The sequence below is a fragment of the Protomyctophum bolini genome (assembly GCF_963924005.1).
Source record: "Protomyctophum bolini genome assembly, chromosome: 14".
Taxonomy (NCBI): Eukaryota; Metazoa; Chordata; class Actinopteri; order Myctophiformes; family Myctophidae; genus Protomyctophum; species Protomyctophum bolini.
The window spans coordinates 31,205,386-31,222,708 of record NC_137875.1 but is presented as its reverse complement, the minus strand read 5'-3'; the positions used below and the strand labels follow the sequence as shown (position 1 = coordinate 31,222,708).

General features: G+C 44.9%; 1 protein-coding gene across 2 annotated transcripts in view; it reads right to left on the bottom strand.

Annotated features, from left to right (window-relative positions):
- Window positions 1-8,336, bottom strand: part of grid1a (glutamate receptor, ionotropic, delta 1a) — a 292,626-nt gene extending 284,290 nt beyond the window's left edge. For both annotated transcript variants that reach the window (XM_080781653.1, XM_080781654.1), the window contains exon 1: window positions 8,277-8,336. The gene's annotated coding sequence lies outside the window, so the exon portion shown is untranslated. The remainder of the gene's footprint in view (window positions 1-8,276) is intronic.
- Window positions 8,337-17,323: the final 8,987 nt, after the last annotated feature.

Genomic DNA, 17,323 nt, shown 5'->3' with positions numbered 1-17,323 from the left:
CTCTGGGGAACACTCTTCACTCTTTGTCTGTCCAGGAGTCTCCTCAGGGAATGGCGAGCATTCATTATTTATGCCTTCTACCTCTCTCCGCCTTCACCAGACCTTGATATAACTCTTTGATATCTCTGCTGTCGTGGAGAAACCACCTAACTCCAAAATGTACTTTTTTTTCAGGAAATGAAAAAAATATATATATATATATATTATTTTTTTTCAGGAAATGAAGAAAACCTTTTATTTATTTATTTATAAAACAATGCAATACTTCCACATCAAAGTTTGTACTGTGACTTTATATATTGTCAATTACTTGCATGAGATGGGGAGAGGTGGTGGAGTTATTTTAGTTTAGTTTTTTTTTTGTTATACTACCCTACCATAGCATAGCATTGATTTATGAAAAAACCTAAAAGATGGAGTTAAGTGTAGGTGGTTTCCTCCCGACAGCGACCTTACTATGCATATGGCCGCTGACCCCCTTCTGAAAATATGTCTGTGCCCTACAAGATTCGTGTTAAAATGTTTTTTTTAAATAGCAGATCTACAAGCTCACAACGTATCACAATGTGACGCGTCGTGAGCTTGTATGGAATTTCAAATAGACGATGTATGTAAATAGGCTGTGGTTAAAAGGATTTTGATGCTATATATTTTCTAAATATGGGGACCCCCTAAAAAACTGATGCACAGATATAGAGCCCTTTTAGTGGTGGATGAGTCATTGTGTCGGACTGCCGGTTCAATCAGCCCCTCCTTACTGAGCCACGCTGGACAAAGTATAGTGGAGGCAGGTGATAAAACATCATTCTGTCTCTGTCTCTCATATCTCTCTGAATCTATCCGTTTTCACTCCCTTCCTCCGTCACTCTTCCCCCTCTCTGTCTGAGTGAGGCCAGCTGGGTCTAGCGACGCTGATGACTGCTACAATGGAGCCTTTTCATGTGATGCAGCCTGATGCGGGGAGAAGCCATGTTGGGCTAAACGGGGATAACTAGAGAGCCAACTGACTTCAAACAGGGGAGGCGAGGCTAGGGTGTAAGCTAAGACAGGGGCCATTTTGTATGCAGAGCCTCCTCCACACAGGATGTGCATGCAGGTGAACCGAATAGCCGCCTGAACAAACGTATTACGTTCAGAATGGCGCCATGCATGCGGGGGTAGCACACACAAATGTGTGTGTGCAAACACGTGCAGGCGATCAAGCTGTGATAAATACTCAACCTTTACTAAATGCCACTAATGCCAAATTGGGCTCTCATGAGGAAATTACGAATATTTATCAAGTATCAAGTTGCAGTTCCAGGAGTCGCTGTTGACAGAGGTGTCTCTCAGCGGTTTTCCTGTAAATATGAAACCGAGAGAGATCAATGGCTTGATGGGATTCATGATCACGACACACAGGGCTCAGAATGTACTGGATGCCCGGTCATTCACCCTGTGAATAATCTCACACACACACACACACCTTAACGTGCAGTTAGCATTATCTGCACCCATGCAGCGCATACAAGCCTGAAACCAATCGAGCGCTGCACATATGTTAGACACAAAGCCATATCTTGTGTAAACATACAAGCCATTTGGTGGCTATGTGCAAAATTACCTGTAGGGTATGACAAGGTTATAGGACTAGCCTTTCTGGCTTGGCGGCATGGCCTAGTGGGTTGCTAGATGGAGTGTGGAGGGGCACATGCAACTGCAGGCCCCTGATTAGTTTGACTGTCAATCTCTTTGCAGAGATAAAACAGTGCGTGTGTGTGCGTGTGTGTGTGTGTGTGTGTGTGTGTGTGTGTGTGTGTGTGTGTGTGTGTGTGTGTGTGTGCGCATGTGGAGGCGCAGGAGGTCAGAAGCCAGTTGACCTCACACGCCCGTGTTGTTTTCTGAAACGTCTAACAACTACACGCACTGACGCACCCGATGCAACTATACCAGCGCTAATGTAGTAGTAGTAGTAGGGGCAGATTTAAGAGCATTCGCAACTCCCGGCTATGTGTGCTTGACCACGATCATCACCGATGTAGACTACCGGCGGCCGACGCCACCCGACGGCCCCCCGTGGACAGCAGCCTGGAGAAGAGGCTGCGGACCGGGCCTTCCTGCAGTGGACCTCCAGGCCAACCGAGCAACTGCGGAGGGCGCTTTAACACCATATGAATGAATAAATAAATAAATTGTGTGTGTGTGTGTGTGTGTGTGTGTGTGTGTGTGTGTGTGTGCATCGTTTTCCCCACACGTGTCTAGACGCCCGCTGCTATCTCTAAGCAATCTCAGCTGGATGTGATCAATTAAGGGCCAACACAGCAACAGGAAATCTATAAAGATTCAAGAATGGACAGGGCCGCATCTAGCTAGAGCCGTAATTGGCAGCTTGAAAGTTTAACCTGGTGGGAAAGCCCATACGTGGCTGATACGACCCCTGAGTACAAAGATGTCAACGACCAGTGCTCCAGATCTTGCCATTAAATCGTTGAATTCACTGTAAAAGAGGAGGCTTTGGTCAGCCAGGGCACTCCGAGTAGAAAAGACCTCAATGGAAAGGATCTTAAAGTTCCCCCATTCATTCCTGGGTTACAATGCCCACATATTTTAATATAGTTAAGGGCCTGAAGAATACATCAAACCCTCTGTGTTAGTTTATAATTTAGATTTGTAACTCCTACCAAATGGACTCATTTATTTACATTATTTTGTACTCTTTCAGAGTTAAATCAACAGCTAGGAGGATGTGTGAGGCATCCTGCTCATCGGCTCAGATGGTCCCCGCACACGACAAACACGGGAGGCGGTTCCTTCCGAGGCAGGTGATTTATCAGCATCGAGGAGCGGAGCCCAGAGATTTAAGGTGTAATGATCTGGTTCTTCAGCCATCTTTTGGGGAAAAGGTCAGAATGGAAATAAATGTCATCTCTGGCGAATAGAGACACCGGTTGCCAGGACTTCAGAAATAAAACCCAAGGTGGTATATCGGCTTATAGATGAGTTTGGCTTTCAAAAGGGTGACACCACCCACCAGAACAAGTCGGTTATCGACATAACACGATGGAGATATTCACGAGGAAATACAGACTTTCTCGTTCACCTGTAAGGGTCCATTCATTTTGGGTGCATTTGTACACTTTTCAGGGTTAAATGAACACTGGTGATTTCACTGTGTATTATGTAATAACGCGTGATAAAAGCGTGACAGACGGTACTTGTGCATGTCTTCTCTGCGTTGCACATCGCATGCTTATTAATAGCACTTTGGTATGAGAGTGTGCCTACGTATGTAAAGCGCTTGCTGACTGTGAGATCTACTTTGCTTATGCAAGAGACAGTGCATCAGATGCCATGCATTCCCCATGGACATTAACCACTACAAAGCATTGTTTGAATGCTAAAGTGCCACATTAGAAACACGCTGAATGATCTTGGCCCACCCCCACCCATGCACATTGTGCACACACACACAGACACACACACACACACACACACACACACACACACACACACACACACACAAAAGGCTTTGACTCTGTGCCAAGTGGCAGAGTATAGCTCGGGAAAGCCTGGAATGAGGGAATGATAGAGAGAGGATTGGTGGGGGGTTAGACACAGAGAGGAAGAGATTAAGAGCGAGGAGTGGACAGCAGATTTATAGAGTTGAGGAGAAAGTAATTGGGAGACAGAAAGAGGAGAGAGAGAAGAGATTTGGTGAAGATGGAAAGAAGTGGCTGAAGTATATACAGTTGTATAGCTCGGATCCGTTTGACTGAGAATAAAGGGTTTAAGTGTTTAATGTGTAACATTAGATCGGTGGTTTTCAGCCAGATGGAGTTGGTGACCAAATGGACCCTTATTAAATTAACTCTTGAGAGTCAAAAGAAACCAAATGGACCCGTACGAGTCCATTTGGTTTCTTTTTACACTCTCAAGAGTTACATTTGTAAAGATGGAGTGCTGTGATTTTTCTCCACCCTAAAACATGATCATCAGGTCTTATTGTTATATAAGGAAGTATAATTCTTTCAAAAAAGTGTACAGTATTTGTTAAAATGTTGTTTTTATGTGGGCACGCCCCTGTACAGAGGAACAGACAGTAGGCTGACGAGAGATGGAGTCGAACACTGCCAGACCTGGGCTACCGGCCCAGAATGTACATTTCTATTGTTATTTTGATCAACGTTTGCCTTTTACCTCTCCTAATGGTATACCAACATCAATACAAACATCTCATACAACAATAACAACATATTATTTCGTTTTGTGCATGTCTGAGAGGCGTAATCTCATCAAATGGTGGTCTGTGGCTCAAATGTCGACTAAACAATGGACCGATATGAAAAGGGTTGAAAACCACTGCCTTATAAAATATGCTCAATTACGATGATAAGTTATTTTAGGCTTGTCTTTGATTTGAGCTGGCTGTCTGATGCTGCAATATATTACTCACTAATTAGTTTTTAAAAGGTGTTTTGGAAGCTGTTCGCACCTGTCACACTTTATGCACTTAGTAGCAATATTTTACAGTGGTTTGAGGCACATTAAGAGAGAGAACAGAGAGTAAACAGCTACGGTTGGCAATAATTTATCTCCTGGGCAAGTACGCGCGGGCGAGTGCGTGTGTGTGTGAGCATGCACGTGTGTGCGAGCAACTGCGCATGCGACTATGTGTGAGGAAGACTGTGTGTGTGCATGCAAACTAATAGGCGATTCACACTGAGACGGACTGAATCCGTTTCATTGGAACCGTTTCCGAATACGGTTGCCTGGTCCCCGATGGCCATGATTCACATTGCCCGAGATTCAACAGCACACCCGGGTACACTTGCATAACACACTTTAATCCTCCAGATGGCGGTGTGCTTGATGGCTGGCGCGCCCGGACACTGACCATCAACTCTGCAACATTGTCTCCAATAAATCCAGACACACATTGCATTGCCTCTTTGGCTCTTTGCCGTTATACTACTTCACTGTCAGCCTCCCTGCTATTCACTGTGTCGGTCAGTTCTGTGCTCCAGTGTCGTGTTTGCTATGCAGGGTTTCCTGCACAATGTTCTTGGCATGGCGCTGCGCCATGCCTGGAATTATTTGCGCCATGCCAAGCTATCATATAAAAAAAAAAAAAAAAAAAAAAGGGGGCTAGTGAATCATGGTGTGTGTGATATGAAATGTCCAGTACCTCCCCAGTGTCCCCCTGAGTGCCTCCCCAGTGTCTCCCCAGTGCCTCCCCAGTGTCTCCGCAGTGCCTCCCCAGTGTCCCCTCAGTGCCTTCCCAGTGCCTCCCCAGTGTGCCCCTGAGTGCCTCCCCAGGGTCTCCCCAGTGCCTCCCCAATATCTCCCCAGTGCCTCCCCAGTGCCTCCCCAGTGTCCCCCCCCCCCCCCGAGTGCCTCCCCAGTGTCCCCCTGAGTGCCTCCCCAGTGTCCCCCTGAGTGCCTCCCCAGTGTCCCCTCAGTGCCTCCCCAGTGTCCCCTCAGTGCCTCCCCAGTGCCTCCCCAGTGTCCCCTCAGTGCCTCCCCAGTGCCTCCCCAGTGTCTCCCAGTGCCTGACCAGTGTCTCCCCGTGCCTTCCCAGTGCCTCCCCAGTGCCTGCCCAGTGTCCCCCAGTGTCCCCCCAGTGTCTCCAATCGCAATACAAGAGCAATAATACGAATTAATCTTAATTTATTAATCCTATTAATTAATTAATACCCAGCACCATGCCAAAGCTTTTTCCTGCAGGAAACACTGCTATGGATTCTACTTTAGCATTATTATAATTTTGTTTTACTTGGAAACTATGCCAAGCAAAGCCCAAGAGCCACGTGTAGTCTGCAGAATAAGATCAGCGCATATACGCAGATTCAACAGGAGACGGCCGGCGTTGAGAAATGCGCTGGTGTTACGCGTCGTGCAGCGTCTGTGTGTTTTTGTTGTTGACGCTTGGCTCGTCGACTAGAGATTATGTCACTTTTTTTTTTAAAACAGTCCACTTCCTTCTTTAGGTATGCATGCATTCACATTGGAAGTTGGAACGATCCGTATCTGAATACACTCCAGAGACCCGCCTCCCATGCGGTCCCGGAGACGGTTGGGCGATCCGCTCCCGGGAACGGTACGCATCATTCACACTACCACAACATCTGCCAAGTGGTCCCGAGTGCGCAGCCGTGTGAATCGCCCCTTAAAGTCTAAACCTGTGGACTCTGGGCGTGTGCATGCCTGGGCACATGCATGCCCACTTATGTGTGACTGTGTGTGTGTGACTGTGTGTGTGTGTGTGTGTGTGTGTGTGTGTGTGTGTGTGTGTGTGTGTGTGTGTGTGTGTGTACATGCATTTACGTGCGTGCAAAAGTGCACGTGCCAGCGTGATTGGCTGGCAACAGGTTAATCCTAGTAAATCCAGCCATCCCGACGATTAGGGGTTCCAGCAGTGGAATCAATACAGAGAGAGGGAAAGGGATGAGCCATTGGTAGCTTCTCAGCTCTTGGCAGCCAGTAGTGGTTATAAAATATGGCTCCAGTGAATAGGGATAGATGTGTTGGAATCAGATGCGGCAGATCACTGCACAGCTTTGAAAAAACAGCCCGCCATCACGGCCCTGTGCCCAGCGATGACACAACTCGATCAGATTATCACTCGTGGAGACGTATAGACCAGTGGTTCCCAACTCTTTATTACTTGGAGCCCCCGTCCTTATACCCGACAAAAACTGAGCACCCGCTTCGAATGTTATCAACTGATAATCACCAGAAAAGCTACCTATGAAGACTGCAATCGAGCCAGCAGGCTCTAGAGCCTATACATGGCTGCCATCAGGAAACACGGAAGTGAAATTACTGCCGCCAACGCGAAAACAGCATGAAACTGATTTATGTGGCCCGTTATGAGGTTAGGAGATTTAGGGACGATTCACCGCTGTTTCGGCGCTGTAGTGCCGAAATGATTTCGGCTCGTCAGAAATTTTCAGTAGCACCGAAGAGGCGACTTTAGGACAGTACCCCCCCCCCCCCCCCCCCCGAACATCAAATGACGTCACATTGTAGGAGCCGAACCGACTTTTATTCGGATCTAAAATAGGAGTATGAATCGGCCCTAACGTGGCCGTTTAAAATTGAGGTCAGGGTTAGTTAGAGTTAGGATTAGATTTAGGGTTAGTGTATAGTGATAGTCGGACAACGCGACCAACGTCGGACGTCTCCACGTTTCCTAATGCAAGTAGGCTCCAATATACATACAGTAGGTCAATTGTATGGTCTTGATAAGTCACCTACTAGTGATTGTCATTCAAATCCGCTAAGCTGAGAAGACACTCACATGTGTGCACCCTCAGTGTGCACTAGCTCACACTATTATACAGACATATTAACAAATTAAGCCCTATATAGTTCTCATACAACGAATAGCAAAAATAGACCATCTACAAGCTCATGATGGCCAACTTTCTGAAAAGTTTAAAAATGGTTTGACTAGTTTTAATGACAAGCCCATGGATGTTAGTATTGTGGTAGTACCTGTATGTATAGATAATAGATTTTGCTAGAATCTCTGACTTATGACAAGCCTGTGACTTATATGATATCATATTTGAAGTGTGTTTTAACACAACTGTAACGGCTCCTATCCAGCAGAAATATGACAAGGTACCAACTGATATCTCAAGGGCTATTATTTTCCCATTCGACACCGTGAAAAACTGCAACACAAAACATATTCTCTTAATATTCTCTTAAACACAATGAAATATGAACTATGAATGTCCCTGTTGTGACTGTTGTCGGTCAATCATGACTTCCGTGTTATATGTAAACAAACACACCGAGACGTACACAAACAATTAAACGATCGACGGAACTACAACACTGTTTACAAAGAAAACAACAACATGTAACATACCGTGTGCGCCTTCTGACGATTCTTTATAAGAGAGCTATACTTTATAATTATTCTCTTATATTTCCTATTTAAGGAAAATGGAGGACCCTGATATAACAAGTCTTGAGCTTTTTCTGGTTTTATACTCGTAGCAGTCAGATTTTGTATTCACCTGTGTAGGCTACTTTCGTTTGAACTGTAGGCTACCCATTCTACAAACTGAATAAAATGTCCAATCAATGAATCAATAACATTTGCAGCAGCAGGGACCCGCCGGGCCGTATAAGAAAAGTACACACTACACAGTAGGCATTTGCAGTTCAGTTGGCACAGCGGCGCAACTGAGAATACTACAGTACTGTATAACATTAGACACTGTATAAAATACAGTATAACAAGTTATGGTGGCCCATTCAGAACAGCACGCAATGATAAATACCTGCAGCTGCATGCGCGTTGTTGTTGTCCTTCTCTTCCAAGTTCCTCCTCCGCCTCCGCCTCCGACGACGACGACAACTCGATAACGCTACTAATTCTGTACTAGTCTTTTCTATTTTTTATTTTACCAAAAAAAATCTGTTATGCAATTCTGAGCCTAGCCATGGTTCACATGACGCTCGTAGGCCTACTTGGGATATGTAAAGCCGAGTGTCTTTACGAGATTTCACGATGGCAATAAAAGTCAGACTCAGTTCTGTTCAGAAAACAAAACAAAACGCATGCTGTCCCCAAGGCTAAACTAGCAGTAGCAGTTAAACTATTGCTTCATAAAAGTATATGTTCCATATTCCATTATGCAATGAACGACAACAGCTGCAAAAGTCGAGACAATTGTTTGTAGTTACGCACTGTCAACAGTGAGGCTTGTCAACGCCGGGGTTCCATAGACAGTAGCCACCTATTTCCTCTCAAAGCGGTCGCACATTTCAAAATAAGAGTATTTGATTGTTGATTGAAGTATTTATTAACAGTTTGCAGAATTACAGTACATTTCAAGCACAACTCAATACAAAATACTGTTAACTGAGTGGACGACCCAATAAAGCACTACACTTGTTTACAAGAGGGTCCATCATTCAAGTCATGTTTTATTTTGGAATTGTACTGGAAATAGAAGTAGCTATGACGAGGAAGAAGCCTAGTTGCACCCCCAATGTGCATTTGGTGTGGTGGAGCGCCCCCTAAAGGTACCGGAGCTGACAGGTAGGGCAGAAAATAAAGACCACTTCACCACTTTTCAACTTATCTTCATATAATAGTTCCTCAGTCCTCACTAATAATAATCATGATAAAATGGCACAAATTGTGTGTCTCATAGGAGGGTTGTGGGCAGTTTAGAAACCCGTCCACCAGTGGACATCATCATTAGGCAGATTTTTTAATTATCGTGAGAACGATGGCTTCCATTTACTACAAGCCCAAGTCCCCAAAGGTGTCTGACAACCTCTCCCTTGCAAATGAGCTGCTCAATGAGTTCTACTGCAGATTTGAGAAAGAGAGGTTCCCCCCGCCCTCTTCCTCCACCCAACCCCCCCCCCCCCCCCCCCTGCCACAACCACTATCCCCCACTCTCTCTGTCACGGAGAGAGAGGTGAAACTGCTGCTGAGGAGCCAGAACCCCCGGAAGGCGACCGTCCTGAAGCACTGCACTGACCAGCTCGCCCCGGTGTTCACCAACATCTTTAATGCCTCGTTGGAGCTGTGCCATGTCCCAGTGTGCTTCAAGGCCTCGACCATCATCCCCGTCCCCAAGAAGGCCATGGTCACACCATAAATCTTTACACCGCATCTCTTCCCTCTGTTATGTGTTTGGATTCTGTATGCTTATAACATTCTCCGTTACATTCAGTTCAATATTCTATTCATAGTCATTCTGGAGTCAGTAATTGTCGCACTATATGCCTATAGTATAGGCATAGAGATATACGAGATATACGACTGATTAACTTGTCTGTCTGTGTGTGTGTGTGTGTGTGTGTGTGTGTGTGTGTGTGTGTGTGTGTGTGTGTGTGTGTGTGTGTGTGTGTGTGTGTGTGTCTGTAATCCACGTAACTCGAGAGCCGTTCGCCCGACCAACTTCAAATTTGACACGCGTTCCACACCACCACAGGGAGTGCAGTGCCCCGGTGTCGAGTCCGACCAGCACAAAAGCCTCTGCCCAGCTGGCTCTGGACACTGGACAGGGCCTAAAGTAGCCAATTGACAGCTGTCCAATTTCCAGCCTCTGCCACACACCTGTGACCTGCCGTTTGATTACTTAACCAGTCCACTTTTCACAGTCAGTTTGCACTCTTCAGACACAGGCAGACAGACAGATACAGAGCTCTCCATATGGGCACAAAAGGGACACAGACAGTCGGTTAAAATGGGTGCTAAGACAACGGGTATTGCATACAAGGTTCCCAATCCCAACTCGCTTGGTTCCCAAGTAGGCTGGTGGCCGACGGGCACAGGTCTTTTATGTAATTCAAAATGTCCTCGGCTTCCTTCCTAAAGATGGAGAAGCGGATCAATGTGGGTTCATCAGCGGAAAGGTTTAATTGAAAAGAGGTCGTATGCTTTGGAAAATGGTCAGCAGTAACGTCAAGTATATTGTCATAGTGAATGGGGCATGGGGTAAACGAACAAAAGGCACACTGATCAATAACTCGTTTGGAGTAGCTGTTCAACAACAACACAGACATATGCACAAGCAAAACATGTGTATACTTTCCACATTAATTGCGTTGTATTTCTTCGCCTATCGAAACAACACATTAGTTTCCTCAGGGGTTTTCTTATCTTTACACATCATTAGCAGATGCTCTACGATATTAGCATGCAAATAATAGGCATATAAGTACAGCCTCCCACTTACTATTGCACACATGGCCACACACACACACACACACACACACACACACACACACACACACACACACACACACACACACACACACACACACACGCACAAAAGCTAACGGAATCTGATGTCTACCTCCATGGCTAGAACACCCACAGCCTGACAATTACCTGCAAGTATAGAGATACAGTAGCAGTGTGTGCTGCTTATTATTGTGTTAGTGTCTATTATCTGTTTATCTGTGTTAGCGTCTATACTGAATAGAATATGCAAATGTTTGCGTAGTATGAGTGAGGTGTCAGGACTGATATATTTGCAAGTGATTGTGTGTATGTAGTACAGTACATAATGCACAAACAGGTAAAAGTGTGTGTGTGTGTGTGTGTGTGTGTGTGTGTGTGTGTGTGTGTGTGTGTGTGTGTGTGTGTGTGTGTGTGTGCATGCACTCAACAACTCCGTGGCTTCATCAACCATGCTTTTTATAGAAGTGACTATATACAGCAAAGTAGTAGCATTCTCTCTGAACTCATCGAGACAGACAGGAGCTGGGGACACAGCTTAGAAGATCAATCTCCAGCCAGCATCAATAACTAAAAGCCCACATTCAATAACTGACGGACAGTTACTTAGTTCCTTTAAGAAGAGCCTATAGCAACAATCCTTGTGTGGCTCCTGGCTTTGGACTTCACCATCCCATTTTCGAAAACAACAGAACATGTGGGATTGAGCGGGGACAAAAAGATAAACGGAAGTGAAGCTTGGAAGTCTCTAGACTCTGCGGAATGGGATGGCAGAGATTCGGTTGATGAGATTTACCCCAGCTGAGATGCAAAGGTAAAGGGGCCATGGGTAATGGCTTTGGCCCCCGCCACCCCCCAGCTGTTGCCCCAAGGGCCTGCAAATGCATAGATAAGATACACTGCTCCTCCTTTATCGACCAACAGCCACATGTGCACATGGGGCTTTCAATGGGAAGAGCAGGGCAGACGATGTGCATTTATCGCTGAGGACCAGGGGACAAATGATGCCAGATCACCACCTGTTACTACGCAGCGAGAAGGGGATGGAGGACAGTAATTACTGAGGCTTGGTCTTCTGATTGCCTCAGAGGAATTTTAATTGGACTACATCCTCCCACCCCCCACCCGGACAGACCAAACCCAGACACGTGCACTCACAGTCACTATGACTTTAAAGTCATGCTGTTGTCCTGGGGAGAAAGAGGTGCTTGTATTTGCCAGTAGTGTGCACCTGGATCATTTGCTCTGTACCACTGTGAAATCACGTTGGGGAGCTTCCAAGTGTGCTAATCTGAACATTCGATAGCAGCACTGGTACGTATGCTCATGCACGCATGCACGCACGCAAGTATTTAGCAGACTCTCTTAACCAGAGCAACTTTACACAATGCAAGCATTGCAAGGTCAGAGTAAGCAACATGAACTGCACTAAACAAACAGGATAATTGTGTAAAGCAATTAAATCACACCCGTGCATGTGAAGAGGCGCTCTTATCATCGTACATCATCATGAAGTAACTCGATTTGCTCAGACATATATGATGTAAATTCTCGATTCATTGTCAATGGGGATTTAATGTTTTGTGTAAGATGAAAATCTACACTAATAGCTGAGGAGGGCCTATAGTGGCCCTCAAAAAATTAAGTGCTACAAAGTAACTGGGATACCAGGTAAACATCAAACCTAGCATATTATGTCTAAACAACATGGTATCGAAATAACATTCCTAGCATTAGGAAACATGCAGTACTATAATATAGTACTGTATCTTGCATATACAGTATGTCTATCTATAATATATACGAGTTTGATGTAGGTTGGGAGTTAGAGAGGGGGCGGCAATTGAAAAGGCCCTATCACCCCAGGTTTGGCACATGGTCCTAGGGATTTTCAGAAGGCTGGCATCACCCGGCAGGGTAGTGGGAGACATGATGATGGAAGAGTTCGGAGAGGTCGGGGGAGCTAGGATGTAACCCTAACCCTATAGTATATGGTGGGTAGAATTGTGTGTATTCTGTAATTTCTGTTTGACTGGAGGCCAGTGAATAATATTCTGGAAGACTGCTGGGGTGATGTGGTCTCTGGAGTGGGTACTGGTGAGTAGGCGAAGCATTTTGTACTGTACATGTTGTACTGTAGTTTGTTCAGGACTTTGCTGGTGCCATAAAGGAGGCTGTTGCATGCATGGATGAGTGTTTCTGCAGCACTGTATGACAGTTTGAGTCAGTTGTGGTGGGTAATGTTTTCGGTGGAAAAAGGCTGTTTTGGTGATCTGGATCATAGACATATAAAGGTAGATGCCCATTCCGGCTCTGGAGTGGAATGTGCTGAAGGGAGGGCAAAACTTTCCTGAGATTCCTTGCGAAGCACCGCAGAAGCATGGGCATGCGTCACATGAGCCCATGTTCGGGTCTGATAAGTCCCGGAAAAGATGTGCTGTGATTGTCCAGTAATCTCTTGAGTGGCAGCGTGCCTTCTACACTTCCGGCGTACTTCCTCCCCCAGTGTAAATTCTTCCGCCCCTCCTTCACACATCGCTCCCAACAAACTGCAGTGGCCAATGAGGCATCTATATTTTTTATATCTATGATCTGGATGACATGTGGCAGAAAGGAGAGGGTGGGACCAAGGATGCATCCAAAGTATTGAAGTTGGGAAAGTTAGTTTGAACCATGTTGGAATATCAGGCAGGTGGTGAGGGTGGAGTGTGTTGGTAGTGTGCTGGAGGAGAGGTAGAACTGTGTGTTGCCAGTATATCAGTGGAACCGGAGACGATAGTGGAGAAGTAGAGCATGGAGTCCTGAGGGACACCATGGGTGACAGGAGCTGTGACTGATTGGCAGTTGTTTATGCAAATTACAGTAACTGGCATGGTGTCTGTCACTTAGGTAGGGAGGGGGCAGTGCCAGTGATGCCAAGGTAGTGTAGATGTAGATGTGTCAAACGTATAGCATAGCAGTGGTCTAAATAAATAATACATATGTTATGAACCAACACAAATGCACACAGCACACGCACTTCCATACGTTTTTTTCACTGTTCTCCACATCCTTAATAAAAAAATCACACCCGTGTGAAGTGAGGGGCGCTAATATATTAAAGTCTAACTCATGTTGATTAGGTGATGTAATGGTGATGTAAAACAAACGGTGCCAACACAAACATTAAACGCCATTAACAATAAAGAGACCTTTTGACTAAACGACACATTATGACGTTATGACGCTTTGATAATGCATGACGCTAGCGCCCCTCAAAATAATTCTGAATAGAGAAAAATCTTAATATATCTAAATACAATTTATATTACAGTTACAGTAGCTCACTTGGTAGAACACTTGCCTTTGACCACAAGGTCATGGGTTATATCCCGGGCAACACCAACTCAGCGTATGAGTAGCACGGTTTGGGTACATGCCAGTAGTGGGAGCTGATGGCAGGTGTTGCGCTCCACCTCAGCAATCCATCTCCCAGTCTAGCACATTGCGAAACGGGGATACTCCCGCACTCTGGCTGATAAACAATAAGTCTCTCCGACCTACTTACTTATTATTCAATTAAGATTTAATTGCAAACAAAGAAAATACAGATCAAACATTCTAACTATACTGGGATCCCGGCCTGTACAATTCATAAAGAAGAATGAGAAGTGAGAAGAATATGTTTTGTGACTTTAATGAAGAGAACTTTCGTCATGCTATACCTTCCAGCTTGTTCAGTGAGAAATTCCTTCAGCCCACTGTGAAAGCCTTATACCGAATAGAGGTTAAATATAATTTGATCACGGCACGTACAGCAGTTAGTAAGACAAATGACTCTTATTGTGTACTGGCAACAAACACTGAACCTCTAAAAGGAAAACATTAAAAAGCAGCAGAGGGGGTCAGGAGCGTTCGCTGTCTCCAGAGAGTGAGCAGAGACGGAGGGAATTAAGCCGTTGTTAGTAGCCTACTCTAGTAAAATCCTCATTGTTCATTTAACTATAAGAGTGAATCCAAATTAAATGGCATTAAATTACACCCGCAGTTAAATAAGCACTGAAGATTTTACAGTGTTGGCACATTTTTAAGGATTTACTCTTTTTTTGTGCCCTCCCTTGTAAAAGCATACAGCCAACGGATTTGTGTTCTCCAGGGTGGCGTTGTGCCCTTGAAGGGCTCCAACAGGAGCAACGAGGAGCATGAGGGAGGACTCTAATCAGCCGGTGACAAATCACCCCCCCCCCCCCCACACACACACACACACACACACTCCCCCCCCCCCACCCCTTTCCTCGCTTGTTTTTCATTTGGGTAATGCAAGGCCTCCACTCCTAAGTGATAAAACAACCTCTCCTGACTGGTCTTTTCACAGACAGATTAAATGTGATCACCTTGCCAACACACGCCTGCATGCATGGGAGATGGCTGTGATTAACAGGCAAAAAGAGAATAATGATAATCATATGCAAGATAATAGCCCATACCAAATGGCTATATGATCCATACATAAATAACTCCACCCAAATGGACATGGTTTTAGTTTTACCCTTTGGCTGTTGTTACTCAAGAACGGACCAGAACCTGCTGTCCTTTTCCCTTGTAGCTAACAGCAATCTCAGTCGCAAAACAGTCGTTGACCACATTAACCAAATTTTTATTTGAACCATTTTCAAGAGTTGAGAGCTTTAAATCGGCCATTTCTACTATCTGGCACACAAAGTATTTAGGGCATAAGTGGTTAATTGGTTTTTGATTACAGTGCAAATCCTCTGTTATTCTAATGTGTTTGATCAGAATCTCTGACTGTCAGCTAAGGGCTGACTTTGAACGGCAGGACAACCACAGCTAAGTTGTGCCCTTGATGAGGTTAATGCCCACTGGATAAATAGTGTCACATCTCCAAACAATGTCAATTAATGTTTACATGAAAGGCGAGAAGGGTATAGGGAGAATGTTGATTTGTAGATAATTCAGAATGAATCTGTGTGTGTGTGCGTACATGCGTGCGTGCGTGCATGCGTGCGTGTAATATAAAGCTATGAATACATGACGGACATTTGCAAACTTCAAGGTACTCCACGTTACACAACAGTAAAATGCCTTGATTGAGTCAAGCATACTGAGGAAGTCAACGGCACTGTGAGCAATACTACAGATGGAGAAAGGAGCCATTAATAACATGGACATTAGCACTCTGCATTTTAATGGCCCCCATAAAGGCTGTGCCGTCCCTTCATAAACCAAAATGTTCTGCTGATATAATATGCATGCCAGTAGACATGCGTGGAAGACACATGGATATTGAATAAGAAATTGCCCAGGCATAGAGACAGCTTTATGGACTGCACATTAGAGTTATTCACATTCAGTTCAATATGGCATTATTGGTGATGCGACCAGTATTTTTAGGCCTTCAGAATTGATGTCTAACCTATTCCTCGAAGAACAACGGTGTAATATATTGCCATCTTCCTTTGACAAGCCACGTGTAGAGAAGCATAATGGCGTAGTCAACAGATTGGTTTTGGTGTTGAACTGCATGTTTCTCTGCAACTATCATTAGTATCATAACAACAGACACATGCCAAATAATGTCAATGAAGCCTATGGTTCAAAACAACCACTTTATCCTCCCTTGTAATCAGAAAGGATATTGGGTGTTTGCACAGGCAGTATATTCCAACCAATGGAGCATGAACTGGCTATACGTCCCATGAATCTGAGGCAGTCCGTAAACCAGTTAAATAAATTAGCATCAATATGGTGTGTGTGTGTGTGTGTGTGTGTCTGATCAATGTGGGGTAGGCTGAGTTAGTGAGCGCCCAGGTGAAACCTCAGACGGTTTTAGCATTACCCATAATCCTCAGGGAAATCGACCCAGAACTAATCCATACACCAGTAGAGGGGCACGTGGTCGGGCACATTAACAGAGGGGACAAAAGAGAAAGAAAGGAGTAATGGGAAGACACGTAGAACACTACATTTATCATTTATGGGTGCAATCTGTAATGGCATTGTCCCTCGAGCCCATGCAAAAAAGATTGCCAGCAAAACAAAAAGTTAAAACAAAAACACAGCACATAAACAGCAACAGATTAATGTATGTGCTCATTTCTCTTCATTTTCAGGAGGGTCGATACGAGACAACAAAGGACAGGAAATATTACAGCCAAATTGCATTTTTATTGTTTACTGTTTTTGCTAACTTTGTGCATTCCATATCGTGGAAGGCAGTTCAATGTATGCCTATTAGTCACTGGGGAAGGCATAAGAAAAGCCAAGCTAATAATACCACTTCAGCGTTGAATGAGAGATAAGTCATTCTCCTTGTTTTGGCGTAATTGCCTTGGGGTGCTGGAAAGGTCACCATCGTCATATGTTTTCTTACGTAATGACGCATTTGCCGTAATTGCCAAAGGGACCATCTCCCATTAGTTCACTGACTGACTGCTGTGGTGATTGGACTAGTTGTGGAGAGGTGTGGAGCGCCTCTTCAACACAGCAGGTGGACTGGTGACAGGTGCATTTCGCACCCAGGGCGGCCAGCAGACTGATTGTGCTTCTGCTGTGTCTGCTCTGTTTTTCACATAGCAAAAGGTCAGTATTAGACGACCAGGACCATGCGGCATAAATAACACATGA